Genomic DNA, 19,571 nt, shown 5'->3' with positions numbered 1-19,571 from the left:
CTGACCAAATAATAAAAGCATTCTTACACAAACAACTTGTACCAGAGCTCATTTAAGATGAAGAAACTTTCCAAGATTCTAGAGAAAGCTTTCCAGACCCTAGACTCTAGCTAAAGATTACATACAGATTGAGCGAAACACTCCCGCTTGTAGGTGCGCTCCCACACATAGGCATATAACTTAGAATATATATAAACACTGGAAAAAAACACCTTGTAAATTTGGGTTGGTTTGGTGAATTACTCAGAACTTCTCCCTGAAACCAGTTGCTGAAATAAACTCCCTTCTTCTCTGTCTGCATCTCATTATTGGACTGCAAGAACAAGCAGCTGGACCCCTCATTCTGTCCAGGTACACTAGCAGAGGAACAGACACGTAGATCAAGTGAACCCAGGGAGAAACTCACACAAATATGCTGAAACTGATATTTGACAAAAGTGCAAAAGCAGTTCAATGGAGGGAAGACAGTCTTTTCAACAAATGGTGCTGGAGCAACTGAACATCTACTGGGGAAAAAAAATAAACATTGACCGTGTCAGTTAGAAATAAACTGTTGAAGAATTGGGGTCCTGGCTGGGTGCAGTGGCTCACGCCTGTAATCCCAGAACTTTGGGAGGCCGAGGCAGGTGGATCACCTGAGCTCAAGAGTTCGAGACCAGCCTGGCCAACATGGTGAAACCCTGTCTCTATTAGCTGGGTGTGGTGTTGTGTGCCTGTAATATCAGCTACTTGGGAGGTTGAGGCAGGAGAATCACTTGAACCTGGGAGGCAGAGGTTGCAATGAGCCAAGATCGCGCCACTGCACTCCAGCCTGCGTGACACAGTGAGACTCCACCTCAAAAAAAAAAAAAAAAAAAAAAATAGAATTGCAGTCAAAAAGTTGAACCATCTGTCTCAGGTCACACAGAGTTTGGTAGCTAAGGTAAAAACAGAAACCAGGATTTTAACCTTTCAATTTAGTCAGCAGCCAAAGTCTCCACTCTGTAAATTCTGCAGGGGTCATGGTTCCTGTGGAACTGCTGAGACAGCAAATGCAAATACATCTCTAAGGAGAGCTGTTGGGATGGTTTTCTTGGAAAAACTAGCCTGGTAGTGCAATTTTCTCTGCAACACTGGGGGCTGCCCTTTTAAGAAGCTGTCTACAGTTTGTCTCTGTGAGCTCTTATGTATGCCTAGTCACGATTCTCTTTTCTGTCATAATTATGGTGGTGTGCCATTTCATCTACATTTAATCACTTAGTATCTGGATATATCCTCAGCCTTCAAAATATATCAATAAATCAGGGAAATTTAGCAGAGAGCCACTTAGCTGATTAAAAGGCAAGAGATTTATGAGGAAATTCGGTAATGCTGAACGTGCAGTTCTCCAGTAGTCCTATAAAGGGTGTTTTGAGAAGTCTGGCAATACATAAACGGTGTATTAGGGGAAGTACAGCCTCTTCAGAATGACAAAATTTTACCCACCCTTCCTGCCTAAACCTGTAGGATTTAATGTTCCAAGGTTTCTTGTCTCAATGCTCAAACTTTTACAATGTACTTTATGCCTCGGTTTAAATTAAATATTATCCTCTTCTAGAAATCTTTTTTGGAGATGAAGTTTTGCTCTTGTTGCCCAGGCTGGAGTGCAATGGCATGATCTCGGCTCACTGCAATCTCTGCCTCCGGGTCCAAGCAATTCTCCCGCCTCAGCCTCCTGAGTAGCTGGGATTGTAGGCATGCGCCACCACACCCGGCTAATTTTGTATTTTTAGTAGAGTCGGGGTTTCTCCATGTTGATCAGGCTCGTCTCAGCCCCTCGACCTCAGGTGATGTGCCCGCTTCAGCCTCCCAAAGTGCTGGGATTACAGGCGTGAGCCATCGTGCCTAGCCTTTTCTAGCAATCTTAATTTAAAATGTGGACACCTTTGGGGAAGGAAACGAAAGAATTCACACCAATTTTAAAAGGCTATTTGAACAATTATTAGCTCCAACTAACCATAAACAAGCATTCAGATGGTTCCACAATTGCCTCACTCAATCAGCCATTACATTCACTGTCTGCCTATCTAATGCCACAGTCAATATACCATATACAATGTGTGATGTAGAGAACTCACAGTGCTAGTAGCTGGGGTTTCCATGCTGTCTTTGTCCATTTATGCAGCTATAACAGAACACCCGAGTCTGAGTAATTTATAATAGACAGAAATTTACCGGGTTATAGTTCTGGAGGCTGAGAATTCTAATATCAAGGTGTTGGCATCTGGTAATGGCCTGAGAGAGAGCAAGGAAGGGTGAAACTACTTCTGTAATAACAAATGCACTTTCATGATAATGACATCAGTCCATTAGTGAGGGCAGAGCCCTCATGACCTAAACACCTCTTAAAGGTCCCACCTTTCAATATAATCACAGTGGCAATTACATTTCAATGTAAGTTTTGGAGGGGACAGACATTCAGACCATAGCACACGCTAAGTCTCATCTTCTCTGACATCGTATATTAAACTTCTCTCCGACCAATGATGGTGCTTTTTCCACTTCTGTCTCAGTGTTTATCACACTAATTCATCATCTGACTCTGGCCTTGTGATCCCATGTGGGACCTTATTCACCTTGGTCTTCATGAAAAACCTGCTAGTTCAGTGTGCACACCTTTTTTTTTTTTTTTTTTAAATTGTTAGAGAGGGAGTCTTGCTATGTTGCCCAGGCTGGTCTTGAACTCCTAGCCTCGAGCCATCATCCCGCCTTGGCCTCCCAAAGAGTTGGGATTACAGGTATGAGCCACCACGCCTGGCCACGGACATATTTAAATGGGGAAAACACATACATACCACCACCATCACCAAAACAAACCCCAATGAGGTCTACTTTCTTGAGGAATTGCTGTTCTCGATAAGACTGATTACAGTAGCTTTAGGGAATCTGCCTCTGGCCCTGACACACATCAGGAAGCATCCTGTAGAACTTCATTTCCCTAGTCCATCTGTTGCACTGAGTGTGTATGATACCTGTGCTTAGACATAACTGGTGTACAGCACTTATTTCATTTCTATTGTTAGTTTGAAGGATTAGACAGGCAGGGGGAAGGCCAAGGCTTAGCCCCTATTTGCTGAGTAGAGAGTGAGACATGCTAAAGTGGGGCGAGAGCCAAACCTGGCTGGCAAGCACAGTGCACTGTCCTGAGCACTGTTTGGTTGTGATGGAGGAACAGGGTTCAAGCCCACATCTCACTGTGGGAGGCAGAGCAGCAGGACTGTAGGCCAGGCCCAGAGACACTGTATGGGAGGTCTATCTGTAGAGAGGAGGGCGCTCTCAAGCTGCCTGGAGTGTGCTGGCTGCAGGCCAGTCTCCTAGGAAGAAGGGAGCTAGGGAATGGGAGGCCAGGTAGGTTCCCAAGATGGGGACACATGGAACAGGGAGAAAAAACTGGGAAGAGTGAGAGTCCTAGGCACCCGGGACATGAGCTTAAGAAAGGTGCCTGGGGACACCAAAGACAAACTGAACTTAATTGGAGACTAAAACAAGCCTGTGCCCTTAGAATGTTCTTTAACTTTCTAAAACAAACATTTCGTCGGCTGACAATCCCATCATTGCCTCAAGCTCAGAAAGTCAAACCAAGGCATATCGTGCCTTCAATTACCTTCATTTCCTGCACTGTCTGCTCTCACTTTTGAATTTCCACATCTGACTTTTACATTCCATTAACGGCATATTCTACTGTCGCTCAGACTCGAACCTTTGAAGCCATATGAGATTTATTCCTCACCTTTCACATCCAGCAGGGCACCAATGCCTGTTAGTTCTTTGGTGACATCGCTCATCTCTCCCTCTTTTTATTGATTGATGCATAATAGTTGTACATATTTATGGAGTATATGTGATATTTTGATACATGTTAATGATCAAACCAGGGTAATTGGGATATCAAATAATTATTATTTCTTTGTGTTATTGAATGAAGCTCTTTGTGTTTCAAAGCTTTTCTTCTAGATTGAAATATACAACGTATTATTGTCTTTTTGTTTTTAATTCTCAAATAGGCTCAAGCCATCATTTCCTTTGCTCATACCAGGTCATGCTAGGTCTATAGCTGTCTGTATTAGTCAGGGTTCTTCAGAGAAACAGAACCAACAGGCTACAGATATAGACAGATAAATAGATATAGACACAGGTGTAGATATCTAGGAAGAGATTTAGTAGGAGACATTGGCTCACATGATTATGGAGGCCAAGAAGTCTCATATTATGCTGTCTGCACGCTGGAGGCCAAAGAAAGCTAGTGGTGTAGTTCCAGTCCAAGTCCCAAAACTTGAGAAGCAGGAGAGCCAATGGTGTAAATCCCAGTCCAAGTCAGAAGACCTGAGAACCAGGGGTCCCATGTCCATGGGCAGGAGAAGACCCACGGCCCAGCTAAGCAGAGAGTGAAGTTATTCTTCCTCTGCCTTTTTGTTCTATTCAGGCTCTCAGGAATTGGATAACGCTTGCCATAAGAAAGGGCGATCTTTTTGACTCAGTCTACCAATTTAAATGCTGTTTTTTTCTTTGAGACATTGTCTTACTCTGTCACCCAGGCTGGAGTGCAGTGTGCTACCTTGGGTCACTGCAACCTTTGCCTCCTTGGTTCAAGTGATTCTCCTGCATCAGCTTCCCAGTAGCTGAGACTACAGGTGTGCACCACCATGCCCAGCTAATTTTTGTTTTTAGTAGAAATGGGGTTTCGCCATGTTGGCCAGGCTAGTCTCAAACTCCTGGCCTCAAGTGATCCAACTGCCTCAGTCTCCCAAAGCGTCGGAATTACAGGTGTGAACCACCGTGCCCACCCTCAAACGCTTGCTCCTTCCTTCCTTCCTTTCGTCCCTCCTTTCCTCCTTCCTTCCCTCCCTCCCTCCTTCCCTCCTTCCCTCCTTCCCTCCTTCCTTCTTCCCTCCCTCTTTTTCTTTTCTTTTCTTTTGAGACAGAGTTTCGCTCTTGTTATCCAGGCTGGAATGCAATGGCGCGATCTTGGCTCACTGCAACCTCTGCCTCCCAGGTTCAAGTGATTCTCCTGCCTCAACTTCCCGAGTAGCTGGGATTACAGGCATAATTACAGGCATAATTTTAGTAGAGACGGGGTTTCTCCATGTTGGTCAGGCTGGTCTGTGACTCCTGACCTCAGGTGATCCACCCACCTTGGCCTCCCAAAATGCTGGGATTACTGGCATGAGCCACCACACCTGATAACGACTTTTAGAAATATTCTTTCACACATACCCAGAGATGTGTGTATCTAATAATGATTTACCAGCTATCTGAGCATGTCTTAGCCCAGTCTAGTTGACACATAACATTAACCATCATGGCTGGGCACAGTGGATCACGCCCTTAATCCCAGCACTTTGGGAGGCCGAGGTGGGTGGATCACTTGAGGTCAGGAGTTCAAGACCAGCCTGGCCAACTTGGTGAAATCCCATCTCTATTAAAATACAAAAATTAGCTGGGTGTGGTGGTGGGTGCCTGTAGTCCCAGCTACTTGGGACGCTGAGGCAGGAGAATTGCTTGAACCTGAGAGGCAGAGTTGCAGTGAGCCAAGGTTGCGCCATTGCAACCTTGGGGACAGAGTGAGACTCCATCTCAAAAAAAAAGTGGCAGGGGGAGTAGGGTGGGATAGCACCAGGAGAAGTACCTAATGTAGATGACGGGGTGATGGATGCAGCAAACCACCATGGCACGTGTATAACTAGGTAACAAACCTGCACGTTCTGCACATGTACCCCAGAACTTAAAGTATAATAAAAAATAATTAACCATTACACCTATCTCGAGTTTCTGTCTAGTTTCTTTTGTTCTCTACATACTCCTAAAATTCTTTCAGTCCCACATATTTCTGCTGGAGGAACCTTTCTCAACTTTCCCTACTTGACCCAGAAACCTTCAATGGCTTCTTATTACCCTTAGAATAAAGTCCAGACTGAGGCTGACTCTTCTCATCTTGCCGTGTTGCCTCCTGTTACTCCTGCTCACACGGATCCTGCCAGCAAGCCTCCTCCCTGGTCTATGCCCATGGGCTTTGTGCATTCTGCCTTCACATACTTCACAGCCAGTTCTCCTTAGGTGTGATTCTTTCTTCCACTTCATCCTTGTGTATCTAACGCTTCCTTCATTCTCTGAACTTCTGCTCAAGTTTTCTTTCTAGACAATAGAGTCTGTAAATTTCTCGCCCTCTTGAGAGCGCCTGTAGCACATTTTCTCTTTCTCGCTCTCTCTCTCTTTTCAGCAGCTACACAAGAAAGCACTTACTCTATTGTCCTACTTATTTAACCCAAATGAATTATCTTCTACCAGAAACATACTGCATTCCTCAGCAAGTTGAATGTGGCAGTCAAGCAATACACTCACATGTTATGAAGGGGAAAGAGGATCATTCCAAGAGAGCCAAGAAACTAATCTTACATTGCAGACACATATTTTGTTGATAATTTCAGCATTCTGTAAGCATTTTACACACATTCTTTATTGTTTTCCCCTTCACAGTTTAATAGGCTGACTCTTCTCAGATGAGATCCTGACTGACGCTGCAGATACACCACTTTTATGATTTCTATGTTTCTGGAAAATGGAAACATTTTCTTTTTGTTCTATTGTATTCCATTTATAGGAATTACACACATCACTGGGACTTTACTCTCACTCCCATTTATAAAATAAGTTGAGCAACATAAGACAAAATAATCAAAGAGTTACATAAATCCCAATTGCCCAATGGGGATAACGCTGGAATTAAACTGTTCGCTGGCAGCAGCAGCATTCATCTATTCACTCAAAAGATATATATATATATATATATATATATATATATATATATATATATATAATTTACTATTATTTTTTGAGATGGAGTCTTGCTCTGTCACCCAGGCTGCAGTGCAGTGGTGTGACCCTGATCACTGTAACCTCTACCTTCTGGGTTCAAGCGATTCTCCTGTCTCAACCTCCCAAGTAGCTGGGATTACAGGTATCCACCACCACACCTGGCTAACTTTTGTATTTTTAGTAGAAACACGGTTTCACTATGTTGGCCTGGCTGGTCTCACACTCCTGACCTCAGGTGATCCACCCGCCTCAGCCTCCCAAAGTGCTGCAATTACAGGTGTTAGCCACCATGCCTGGCCAAAATATATTTATTGAGCAGATGAGTGGGGTGCTGTTTGAGGCTATAGAACTATAAAGTTTTGGAGTATTAATATATAACATGTATAGGAAAATGGGAAATCAATGAAAATACTGAATTTGAGGTCTATCTTCTGCCTTAAATTGCTAATATATTAATTCATACAAATATACTATTCTCCTAATAATTTATTCATAGGATATAGTAGTCATATGATATAATATGTAATTCATCATCAATCATTCATACTATATACTGATTACAAGATCCTTGTTATCGAGATTGTGCCTTGCTATAGAGTGAATGTTTGTGTCCTTCCAAACTTCCTACGTTGAAACCGAATCCCCAGTGTGATGGTATTAGGAGGTGAGGCCTTTGGGGAGGTGATTAGGTCACGAAGGTGAAGCTCTTATGAATGGGATTAGTGGCCTTATAAAAGAGACTCCAGAGAGCTCATTCCTTCTTCCACCATGTGAGGACACAGTGAAAAGGTAAGAAGTATCTACAAGCCAGGAAGAGTGCCTTCACCAGACATGGATTCTGTTGGCAGCTTGATACTGGACTTCCCAGCCTCCAGAACTGTGAGAAATAAATGTCTGTTGTTCATGAGCCAGCCAATCTATGGTACTTTTGTTATAGCAGCATGAATGGACCAAGACATGCCTTATTCTACTTTTCAGTGTACCAAAACCTTAATAGAATGGGAAGGGTCAGAAACAAACACTTTTTAAACATTCAGCATAGAACCAAACATAAAGCCTTAAAAATATCTATTTTAGAAATCAATAAAAGATGAATATCTTTAAAAAAAAAATAACAGGAACTCAGTAATATTGCATTTGTATGTGTTAATTAACTATGCTTTTTCCTATGCTCTATCAGATCCTAAATTTGTGAATCACTAATTTTTGTTTGGGTAAGTAATAATAATCCTATAATGTATTAAAGCAAAAAATGATTTAATATTCAGGACATTGCCCAAGTATGATACCTCTAAATTGCGTATTAATCTTTTCCAGGAAGTCTCATTCTTGGCATAAGTTAAATGGGACGGAACAGAGAACTTTAGAAGATGCTTGATGAGGAAATGCTACTCCTGTTTAGGAAAAGGAAAGCCTAGATCAATAGATTATATTTTCTGTGGTTGGAATGTATGTTATTGACAGATGACAAACAAAGTAAATAGAAGGGGATTGAGAGGAAAGTACGATCACTCCAGTGGTAACATGAATGTTAGTGAAAATGACATTTGGGAGCCAGAACCTGCATATCTGAGTAGATGATTCACACTCTTACAAACTCTCCAGACGACTGCTTAGGATTGAAGAAATGGGTTCTACCATTAAAAAGCTGGATGATCTGGGAGATTTGTCACTTCCTTTTCATAACTCTCATTGATCTAGCAGTAGTATGTGTCTGGCAATGGACTGTTTTTTAAAAACATACATTGTCTTATTTAAGCTTCACATCTTAAGGAGGTATAGACTATTTATATCTCCATTTAACCAATGAGGAAAATGAATACTTGTATCAAATAGGATAGAATTAGGTTATGCTACTATAACAAACAACACCAAATATCTTATTGGCTTAAAACAAGATTTGATTTTTGGCTGGCTGGGCATGGTGGCTCACACCTGTAATCTCAGCACTTTGGGAGGCCAAGGTGGGAGGACTGCTTGAGCCCAGGAGTACAGGACCAGCCTGGGCAACATAGTGAGATCCTATCTCTAAAAAAAAAAAAATTAGCAAGGTATGGTGGCACACATCTGTAGTTCCAGCTACTCAAGAAGTTGAGGTGGGAGGACTGTTTGAACCTAGAAGGTTGTGGCTACCGTGAACCCTAATCACATCACTGCACTCCAGCCTGGGGGACAGACCAAGACCCTGTCAAACAAAATTTATTTTTGGCCAGACTACAGTTCCACCATGGGCTTTGAGTTTTGATCACTTCCCTGACAAAGGCCTGCTACCCAGAGAACTATTAGAAATGCCAGACAAATAAGTGATGTCTTGAGCCCAGGAGTTCGAAATCAGTTTGGGCGTCATGGTGAGACCCTGTCTCTATGAACAGGTGGTGTTTGGTTACATGAATAAATTCTTTACTGGTGGTTTTGGAGCTTTGGGTGCACCCAGCCCCTGAGCAGTGTACTGTACCCAGTGTGTAGTCTCTTATCCCTCACCTCTCTCCTGCTCTTCCCCCGTGTCTCCAATCATGTCTAGTTTTATACCTTTTGTCTCTTGATGTTGTCAACTTCTGCCTCTTAGTCACTCACCAGCCTTCAATAAAGACTTTGACACTTGGCTTACAGTTTTCCCACGCAACTTCCTCCCTCACTTGAATGATTCATGCCCAGCTCCCCTTGAACCTCATAACTTCTTTATCTCCTTAATGCCAATGACTGTTACCTTAACTTCTCTCTAGCAGCTGCTCCCGTATTATACCTAAAGTTTGTTACCACTCAGAAGTGCTTCCTCCTGTGTCTTCAGTTCTCATGTTCTAGATGTTGAGCACAATTCACCTCCTCAAACCCAGCACAGCTAATTTTTGTATTTTTAGTCAAGACAGGGTTTCACCACGTTGGCCAGGCTGGTCTTGAACTCCTGACCTCAAGTGATCCGCCCATTTCGGCCTCCCAAAGTGCTGGGATTACAGGGTATGAGCCACCATGACTGGCCAGGAGTTTGCATCTTTAGGAATCAAATAATTTAAAAATTTCAATCCTCAAAACACAGAATATCTCCTCTTTCTCCATCAAAGCAAGACCATCAACCCTCTTAAGGGATACAACAGTTTTTCTGTTTTTGTTTTTTTTTTTTCCAGACGGAGTTTTGCTCTTGTTGCCTAGTTTGGAGTACAGTGGCATGATCTCTGCTCACTGCAACCTCTGCCTCTTGGGTTTAAGCGATTCTCCTGCCTCAGCCTCCAGAATAGCTGGGATTACAGGCGTCTGACACCACGCCCAGCTAATTTTTTGTACTTTTAGTAGAGATGGGGTTTCACCATGTTGGCCAGGCTGGTCTCAAACTCCTGACCTCAGGTAATCCACCTGCCTCGGCCTCCCAAAGTGCAGGGATTACAGGTGTGAGCCACTGTGCCTGACCGGGATGCAATTCTTAATACTCATCTTTTTAGAGGAGATGCCCCCAAGAGATTCTATCATATAAAATTCTGGAGCAATGACTATTTTTAATTAATCTAAGCTATTCTATTCCCTTTTGAAAAGAAAATGTGCTCAATGCATCTAGGGCAGTTTTCTAGTACCTTCCTTGTTGAAAAAGAGAAAAAACAACCCACAAATTTAACTGGAAAGTCATTTCACTACATTATTAGGATGATTCACTCTTCAGAATCAACTATCAGGTTTGAAAAATCTAATAAATTAAATGTAATAAAAGAAAAAGAAAAATACATCCATGTTGTATGGGGAATAAAGTAAAAATTTAAAATCTATTGTTTTTTAAAAGCCTAACACCTACCAGAAATCTTTTCTCAGATGAGGATTAATAGCTTTGTGTGCTTTATTGCCATGGTGATAAAATGTGTTTCCAACAGTATTATTTCAATTTTGCCCAATGGAAAAATCAGTTTGTGATTTTCTCACAGCCATAAAATGTATTTCCAACAATACAGTTGTGCATTTTAGTTTGTTATCTTCCTGTTTCATATTTAGTTTTTTTTTTTTTTTAAGGAGGCATGTGTTCTTAGGGATTATAATATATTAGCTAATTGTGTGTGCTCTCGAGGTAGAATCTATCACTTAATAGTTCTGTAATCTTTTTAAAATTTTAATTTTATTTTTATTTTAATAGGTTTTTGGGAGAACAGGTGGTGTTTGGTTACATCAATAAATTCTTTACTGGTGATTTTGGAGGTTTGTGTGCACCCAGCCCCGAGCAGTGTACTGTACCCAGTGTGTAGTCTCTTATCGCTCACCTCTCTCCCACTCTTCCCCACCCCCTCCCCGTGTCTCCAATCGTGTCTAGTTTTATAACTCTTGTCTCTTGATGTTGTCAACCTCTGTCTGTTAGTCCCTCTCCAGCCTTCAGTAAACACTTTGACACTTGGCTTACAGGTTTCCCACCCAACTTTCTCTATCACTTCAACGATTCATGCCCAACTCCCCTTGAATCTCCTTAATGCAAATGACTGTCACCTTAATTTATCTCTAACAGCTGCTCCCATATTATATCTAAAGTTTGTTCCACTCAGAAGTGCTTTCCCTCTGTCTTCAGTTCTCATGTTCTAGATGTTGAGCACAATTCACCTCCTCAAACCCAGCACAGCCATTCTTTATACTCTCCTGAACTCTTATTCTTTAAGAATGTTGACTTTCCCCCCTTCTTGAGTACTTTTACCCTGCTTGCAGTCTGGCTGATTGCTTGGACTTCCATTCCACCTACACCCTTCATTTGCTTGTACCCACATCTTGCCCAGCAAAACTCCAATGCTAAATCAAGGCTGAATCAGTCCTCCATTACCTGCTTGACATAATATCTGGTCTAACCTAGGAAATGTGTGTTGGAGAATCCTCAGGGTGAAGTTTTTAGGCCACCTCCCTTCTAGCCAAGGGGCATCTGTGATAATGGATAAGTCATTAGCAATTTAGTAGTGAAAGCCTCCTTTAGTGAATCAACTATATCTCATCTACCTGCCATTGTTCTTTGGTTTCTTTAGGCATTTTTGATAGTTCATTGCTCTCTTTTCTTTCTTTCTCCCTCTCTTTTTCCTTTTTCTTTTTTTTAAGACAGAGTCTTGCTCTATTGCCCAGGCTGGAGTACAGTGGTGCTATCTTGGCTCACTGCAACCTCCGCCTTCTGGGTTCAAGTGATTCTCCTATCTCAGCCTCCTGAGTAGCTGAGATTACAGGTGCCTGCCATCATGCCCAGCTAACTTTTGCATTTTTAGTAGAGAAGGGATTTCACTGTGTTGGCCAGGCTGGTCTCGAACTCCTGACCTCAGGTGATCTGCTTGCCTTGGCCTCCCAAAGTGCTGCTATTTCAGACATGAGCCATCATGCTGGGCCAAGGGAATTTCTTTAAAAAGTTGGAGGGGAAAGTCTGGGAGTGGTGGCTTACACCTGTAATCTCAGCACTTTGGGAGGCCAAGGAGGGTAGATCACCTGAGGTCAGGAGTTCGAGACCTGCCTGGCTAACATGGTGAAACACCACCTCTACTAAAAATATAAAAAATAGCCAGATGTGGTGGCGGATGCCTGCAATCTTAACTACTTGGGAGACTGAGGTGGGAGAATTGCTTGAACCCAGAAGGTGGAGGTTGCAGTGAGCCTAGATCATGCCGCTGGACTCCAGCCTGGGCAACAGAGTGAGACTCCATCTCAAAAAAAAAAAAAAAAAAAAGGAAGTTGGAGGGGAATTGGGAATTGTGTAGTAGTCTGGTGTTCAGGCTTTGGAGGAAGACCTCTATTCTGTATTTAAATCCCACATATCCTTTGGTACTTTGGGGTAAGTTACTTGACCTCTCTGAGCTTTTAGTATTCTCACCTCAGTAGTTTTAACTCCAGAATTAAGATTTAGAATGCAAAGAACTTAGCACAGTGCTTAACACATAGTGAACTAAACATCATTAAATAGTAGCTGGTATTATGGTAAAGGAGTTTATCTCACTTTATTGGTATACTTGAAGATCAAAAGAATACATTATAACGAAAGAAAAATAAAGAACAAAAATCAAAAAAGGAGAATACACTGTACATAGTAGCTGTTCAATAAATAACTGTTGAATATAATTGCCTTCAGAAAATAATCTTTATTGGGTGGATTCTCACTTTGGGGGCTCCTTTGATCTTTTTAAAAATTAAATTTTGACCCTATATATGTCAATGATCAGTTATGAAAAACTGAAATATGGATAAGAAAAAGTAACAATTCTCTCAATTCTCCCAGCCAGAGACAGTCACCATCGACAATTTGGAGAGTATCTTTCCAGATCTTTATTTTTTTTTTACACAGAGGCTCTCTTTGTCACCCAGGCTGGAGTACAGGGGCACTATCTCAGCTCACTGCAACCTCGGTGTCCCAGGCTCAAGTGATCCTCCCACTTCAGCCTCACTAAGTAGCTGTGACTACGGGCAGGTGGGCACCACCGCATCTGGCTAATTTTTGTATTTTTAGTAGAGATGGGGTTTTGCCATGTTGGCCAGGCTGGTCTTGAACTTCTGGTCTCAAGTAATTCACCCACCTTTAGCCTCACAAAGTACTGGGATTATAAACCTGAGCTACAGCACCCAGCCTTCTTTACAGATCTTTATGCATATACACATGTGAAAAAGTTTGCACAAATATATAGACATAGTCTGCATGTATTGAACCACATAATACATACCATTTTGTAATTTGCTTTTTTGGACTTAGCAAAATGTCATAGACATCTTTCCAAGTCAGAGCATCTTGCTCCTCCGAAGAATTGAGTAACACCCACTCGAACAGATATCCTGAGGCTTGGTAACAATCAGGAAACTGTACACTAGATGGCGGTGTTGAAATAAAAATTTTGGGAAATAAATACCTGCATTAACTAATGCAAGAACGAGAAGCCCCTGGGGCTTTTTCAGCCAAGTCCTGTTACTGACATCCTGATAATTAATAACTGGTGAAAGACATATATCTGATGAAGACTATTACTTTGGAGACTCCATATTCCCTCAGCTTGGGCTACAAACCTCAGCTCTTAAGACTCTTTAAGACTTGTAAGACTGTATTCAGATTTGTTTTATCATCCATCTGTGAAACTGAAAATTTGCCCTCTATGGAAGGAATAAACTGCTTGCCATCACTTTCACACCCTCTTCCAGATGCCCATACCAGACACAGCAGATGGATTGATACTTTTTCTGCCTCCTCAACCTGAAAAGCAACTCTAAATCCTGCATCAATTCCATTGCAACAGAGACAGCCTTGCTCCATGGTAGTTATAGGAGAAACATCTCCGTATCTGGTTTAAGGCACTCCCTGGGTGGTGCTTCATTCTGAGATTCCAAGTCTCAGGGATCTTTATGTGAATCTCCCTGGAATGCATGTTCTCCATGGCAACTGTCCACAGAGAGTGTGTCAACCTGGGCCTTCCCAATCCCAGCCATCCTTGGGTCAGATTTAGTCACTGTGTTTTTTTATAGACACTTTTCATCCCTGATCCCAACACACACAGGTCACACGCACCCTTTGGTATTTGTACAGTATAATCTATTGGGGGAGAGTGCAAACTGCAAGTCTAGAATAGTAGTTTAGCCACTAACTAGCATTGCTATCTTAGTTAAACCCCTTAGCCTGCCTATTTCTCCACCTCTGTTTTGTTAAATATGAGTGATAATGATACTTGGCCCCATTCTGGGGTATCAAATACATAGATTATACTTGAGCTTAGAGCCCTCCCAGTCCCACCCATAAAATATGAGAAAAATGTTTTGAAAGAATTTGACCCTCTCCTCCTTTCTCCTCCTCCTTCTCTGACAGAGTCTCACTCTGTAGCTCAGGCTGCAGTACGGTGGTATGACCTCAGCTCACTGCAACCTCCACCTCCCCAGTTCAAGAGATTCCCTGCCTCAACCTCTCAAGTAGCTGGAATTACAGGCACCCGCCACCACGCCCAGCTAATTTTTGTATTTTTAGTAGAGATGGGGTTTCACCATGTTAGCTAGGCTGGTCTTAAACTCCGCCCACCTCAGCCTCCCAAAGTGCTGGGATTACAGGCGTGAGTCACCGCACCCTGCCAGAATTTGATCATTTCTGTTATTAAAAACAGTCGTCATGGGGAGAATCAGAACTTGAGTTTGTTTTACATTTATTTTATGATTTAGTTTGTTTTTATCTTGTACTACATTGACTTCTCAAACTCCATAGCAGAGGTCCTAGAAGCACAGTACCATGAAAATATGATTGAGGACTTGAAGGTATTTTCAGAGTCAGAGCTAAGTCATGTCACACTGACAGTAACTCCATGGGTCTATTATAGCACTGAGTCATGGACACATTTCATCTCACGGGAAGCAGCACAAAGGGACGAGAAGCAGCTTTGTTCCCACAGACTCTATGAAAAGCCACAAGTGACACTTGCTCTGGGAGCCGACTGTTCTGGCTTTATTTAGCTGGAGAAAATGATGTCTGGCTTAAACGGAGAGCCTAAATAGGGAGAGCTTGAAGTGATGGTTTAGGAGAGGCCATTGATGAAGGTTTAAAGACAATCTAGCTCTCTTCTTGGTCACAGGAACCAACAAGACAGTTAACTAGTGACCCAAATGAAACACTGTCAATTTGATAAACTTCAACGTGATTCAGTTGAATTCAATATATTTCAATCTGAAGAATTTTTTTTTTTTTTTTTTTTTTTTTTTTTTTTTTGAGACGGTTTTGCTCTTGTTGCCTAGGCTGGAGTGCAGTGGCATGATCTCGGCTCACCACAACCTCTGCATCCTGGGTTCAATTGATTCTCCTGCCTCAGCCTTCCAAGTATCTGGAATTATAAGCATGCGCCACCACACTAGGATAATTTTGTATTTTTAATAGAGATGAGGTTTCTTCATGTTAGTCAGGCTGGTCTTGAACTCCCGACCTCAGGTGATCTGCCCACCTTGGCTTCCCAAAGTGCTGAGATTACAGGTGTGAGCCATCATGACCAGCCTTTTTTTTTCTTTTCTTTTCTTTTTTTTTGAGATGGGGTTTTGCTTTTATCACCCAGGCTGGAGTGCAATGATGTGACCTTGGCTCACTGCAACCTCTGACTGCCAGTTTCAAGCAATTCTCCTGCCTCAGCCTCCTGAGTAGCTGGGATTACAGGCATGCACCACCATGCCTGGCTAATTTTGTATTTCTAGTAGAGATGAGATTTCACCATGTTGGTTAGGCTGGTCTCAAACTCCTGACCTCAGATGATCTGCTCGCCTTGGCCTCCCAAAGTGCTGGGATTACAGGCATGAGCCACTATGCCCAGCTCAAAGAAGGACTTTTGAGTACTTACTCTGGCTAGGGTATGTGAAAGATAAATAAGTGAATGAGACTTCAGGAGGTGTAATCTAGAATATATATAGTATATATAATACACACACACACACCTCTCTCCTCACTGTAGGATGATAAACCCAGCGACTTCGTCTACCTTGTTCATCATTTTGTATCTAGTGCCTGGAACATAACAGGAGCTCATTATTTCTTGGATGAAGAAATATATAATCTATGCAAAGCAAAATATAACAACTGCTGTCAGAGAAATGAAAAGTGATGATGGAGTGCAGAAGGGGTAAAAAGTAATATCGATTAAAAGGAAGAAGGAAGGCCAGGTGCAGTGGCTCATGCCTATAATCCCAGCACTTTGGAAGGCTGAGGTGGGTGAATTGTTTGAGCCCAGGGGTTTTAGACTGGCCAGGGCAACATGGTAAAACCTTGTCTCTACAAAAAATACAAAAAACTAGGTGAGTGTAGTGGCACATGCCTGTTGTCCCAGCTACTCGGGGGGCTGAGCCTGGGAAGTTGAGGCTGCAGTGAGCCATGATCACACCCTGCACTGCAGCCTGAGCAACAGAGCGAAACCCTGTCTCAAGGAAGAGTCATGAGAAAAGGAAGTATTTGAACAGAGGCTTGAGGGAGGGGTGGAATTTTGCATGAAATGTCTTTTTCCATCACTTTACTTTAAGCTTATGTGAGTCCTTATGTATTAGGTGAGTCTCCTGAAGACAGCAAACAGTTGGTTGGTGAATTCTTATCCATTCTGCAGTTCTGTATCTTTTAAGTGGAGCATTTAGGCCATTTACATTCAATGTTAGTATTGAGATGTGAGGTACCATTGCATTCAACATGCTATTTGTTTCCTGTTACCTCATTTTTTTTAATTTTTGCTTTTTAAATTGTATTTTTGTTTTATATGTCCTGTGTGATTTATGCTCTAAAGATGTTCTGTTTTGATGTGTCTCCAGGATTTGTTTCAGGATTTAGAGCTCCTTTTAGCAGTTCTTGTAGTGGTTGGTGGCTTGTTAGTGATGAATTCTTTCAGCATTTGTCTGAAAAAGACTGTATCTTTCCTTCATATATGATGCTTAGTTTCGCTGGATACAAAATTCTTGACTGATAATTGTTTTGTTTGAGGAGGCTAAAGATAGGGCCCCAACCCCTTCTAGCTTGTAAGGTTTCTGCTGAGAAATCCGCTGTTAATCTGGTAGGTTTTCCTTTATAGGCTACCTGGTGCTTTTGTCTCACAGCTCTTAAGATTCTTTCCTTCATCTTAACTTTAGATAACCTGACAGGATACAAGTACGTGATGAAGAATGACGTTCCTTCTTTTCCGTGTTTACTGCGAGAATGAAGACCATTCTCAGCAGACTGTCGACATTCCAGAAAATGTCGACATTACTCTGAAGGGACACACAGTTATCGTCAAGGGCCCCAGAGGAACCCTGCGGAGGGACTTCAATCACATCAATGTAGAACTCAGTCTTCTTGGAAAGAAAAAAAAGAGGCTCTGGGTTGACAAATGGTGGGGTAACAGAACGGAACTGGCTACCGTTCGGACTATTTGTAGTCATGTACAGAACATGATCAAGGGTGTTACGCTGGGCTTCCGTTACAAGATGAGGTCTGTGCATGCTCACTTCCCCATCAACGTCGTTATCCAGGAGAATGGGTCTCTTGTTGAAATCCGAAATTTCTTGGGTGAAAAATACATCCGCAGGGTTCAGATGAGACCAGATGTTGTTTGTTCAGTATCTCAAGCCCAGAAAGATGAATTAATCCTTGAAGGAAATGACATTGAGCTTGTTTCAAATTCAGCGGCTTTGATTCAGCATGCTACAATAGTTAAAAACAAGGATATCCGGTAATTTTTGGATGGTATCTATGTCTCTGAAAAAGGAACTGTTCAGCAGGCTGATGAGTAAGACCTTAGAGTTGTCGAGCTACAGAAACAAGATGCCTGTCATAGCTCAAACCTACTTGTGATACTTAAATGATGCAATAAAAGACCTATTAATTTGGAAAAAAAAAAAAAAAAAACCTTTAGATAACCTGATGCTAATGTGCCTTGGTGATGAACTTTTTACGATGAATTTCCCAGGTGTTCTTTGTGCTTCTTGTATTTGGATGTCTAGGTCTTTAGCAAGGGTGGGAAAGTTTTCCTTATTTCCCCAAATATGTTTTCCAAACTTTTAGATGTCTCTTCTTCCTCAGGAACACTGATTATTCTTGAGTTTGGTTAACATAATCCCAGACTTCTTGGAGGCTTTCATATTTTCTTCTTCTCTCTTTTCTTTAATCTTTGTTGGTTTGGGTTAATTCAAAGACCTTCAAGTTCTGAATTTCTTTCTTCTACTTGTTCAATTCTACTGCTGAGACTTTCCAGAGCATTTTGAATTTCTGTAAGTGTGTCCAATGTTACCTGAAGCTTTGATTGCTTTTTCTTTATGCGATTTCCCAAATATTTCTCCCTTTGCTTCTTGTGTCATGTTTTTGGATTTCCTTGCATTGGGATTCACCTTTGTCTGCTGCCTCCCTGACTAGCTTAATAACTAACCTCCTGAACTCTTTTTCAGGTAAATCAGGGATTTCTTCTTGGTTTGGATCCATTGCTGGTGATCGAGTGTGATTTTTTGGGGGGAGGGGGAGGTGTTAAAGAGCCTTGTTTTGTCGTATTATCAGAGTTGGTCTTCTGGTTCCTTCTCAGCTGGGTAGGCTCTGCCTGAGGGAAAGTCTTGGGCTGAAGGCTGTTGTTCAGATTCTTTGGTCCCACGGGGTGTTCCCTTAATGTATAGTCTCCTTTTCATATGGATGTGGCTTCCTGTGAGCTGAGCTGCAGTGATTGTTGTTATCTGTCTTCTGGGTCTAGCCACCCAACAAGTCTACCAGGCACCAGGCTGGTACTGAGGGATGCCTGCACAGAGTCCTGTGATGTGAACCATCTGTGGGTCTCTCAGCCATGCATACCAGCACCTGTTCCAGTGGAGGTGGCGGCATGGTGAAATGGACTCTGTGAGGGTTCTTAGCCTTGGTGGTTTAATGGTCTATTTTTGTGCTGGTTGGCCTCCTGCCAATCACTTGGAGGATGTTGGCATGGTCCAGAGAGCATCAGCTGTGGTAGTATGGAGAGGCTCTGGTGGTGGGCAGGGCCCTAGAACTCCCAAGAGCATATGCCCTTTGTCTTTAGCTGCCAGGGTTGGTCAGGAAGGTCTGTCAGGTAGAGGCAGGGGTAGGTGTGTCTGAGCTTAGACTCTCCTTGGGTGGGTCTTGCAGCAGCTGCTGTGGGGCATGGAGGTGAGGCTCCCAGGTCACTGGAGTTGTTACTTAGGAGGATTATGGCTGCCTCTGCTGAGTCATGCAGGTTGTCAGGGAATTTGGGGAAAGCTGGCAGTCACAGGCCTCACCCAGCTCCCATGTAATAAAAGGGTCGGTCTCACTCCCACTGTGCCCTCTCGAGAGCCCTGAGTGTTTCCAGGCAGTGGGC

The 19,571-nt window shown here is 42.5% G+C and overlaps 1 pseudogene; it reads left to right on the top strand.

The window, feature by feature from the left end:
- The first annotated feature begins 17,403 nt into the window (after positions 1–17,403).
- On the top strand, positions 17,404–18,071 carry LOC105732306 (large ribosomal subunit protein uL6-like; annotated as a pseudogene).
- The last annotated feature ends 1,500 nt before the right edge of the window (positions 18,072–19,571 follow it).

This window comes from Aotus nancymaae, unplaced genomic scaffold, assembly GCF_030222135.1.
Source record: "Aotus nancymaae isolate 86718 unplaced genomic scaffold, 86718_ANA_hifiasm-v0.15.2.pri h1tg000012l, whole genome shotgun sequence".
In the NCBI taxonomy this organism is placed as follows: Eukaryota; Metazoa; Chordata; class Mammalia; order Primates; family Aotidae; genus Aotus; species Aotus nancymaae.
Note: the sequence above shows the minus strand (reverse complement) of the source record. Positions and strands in the feature narration are given on the sequence as shown.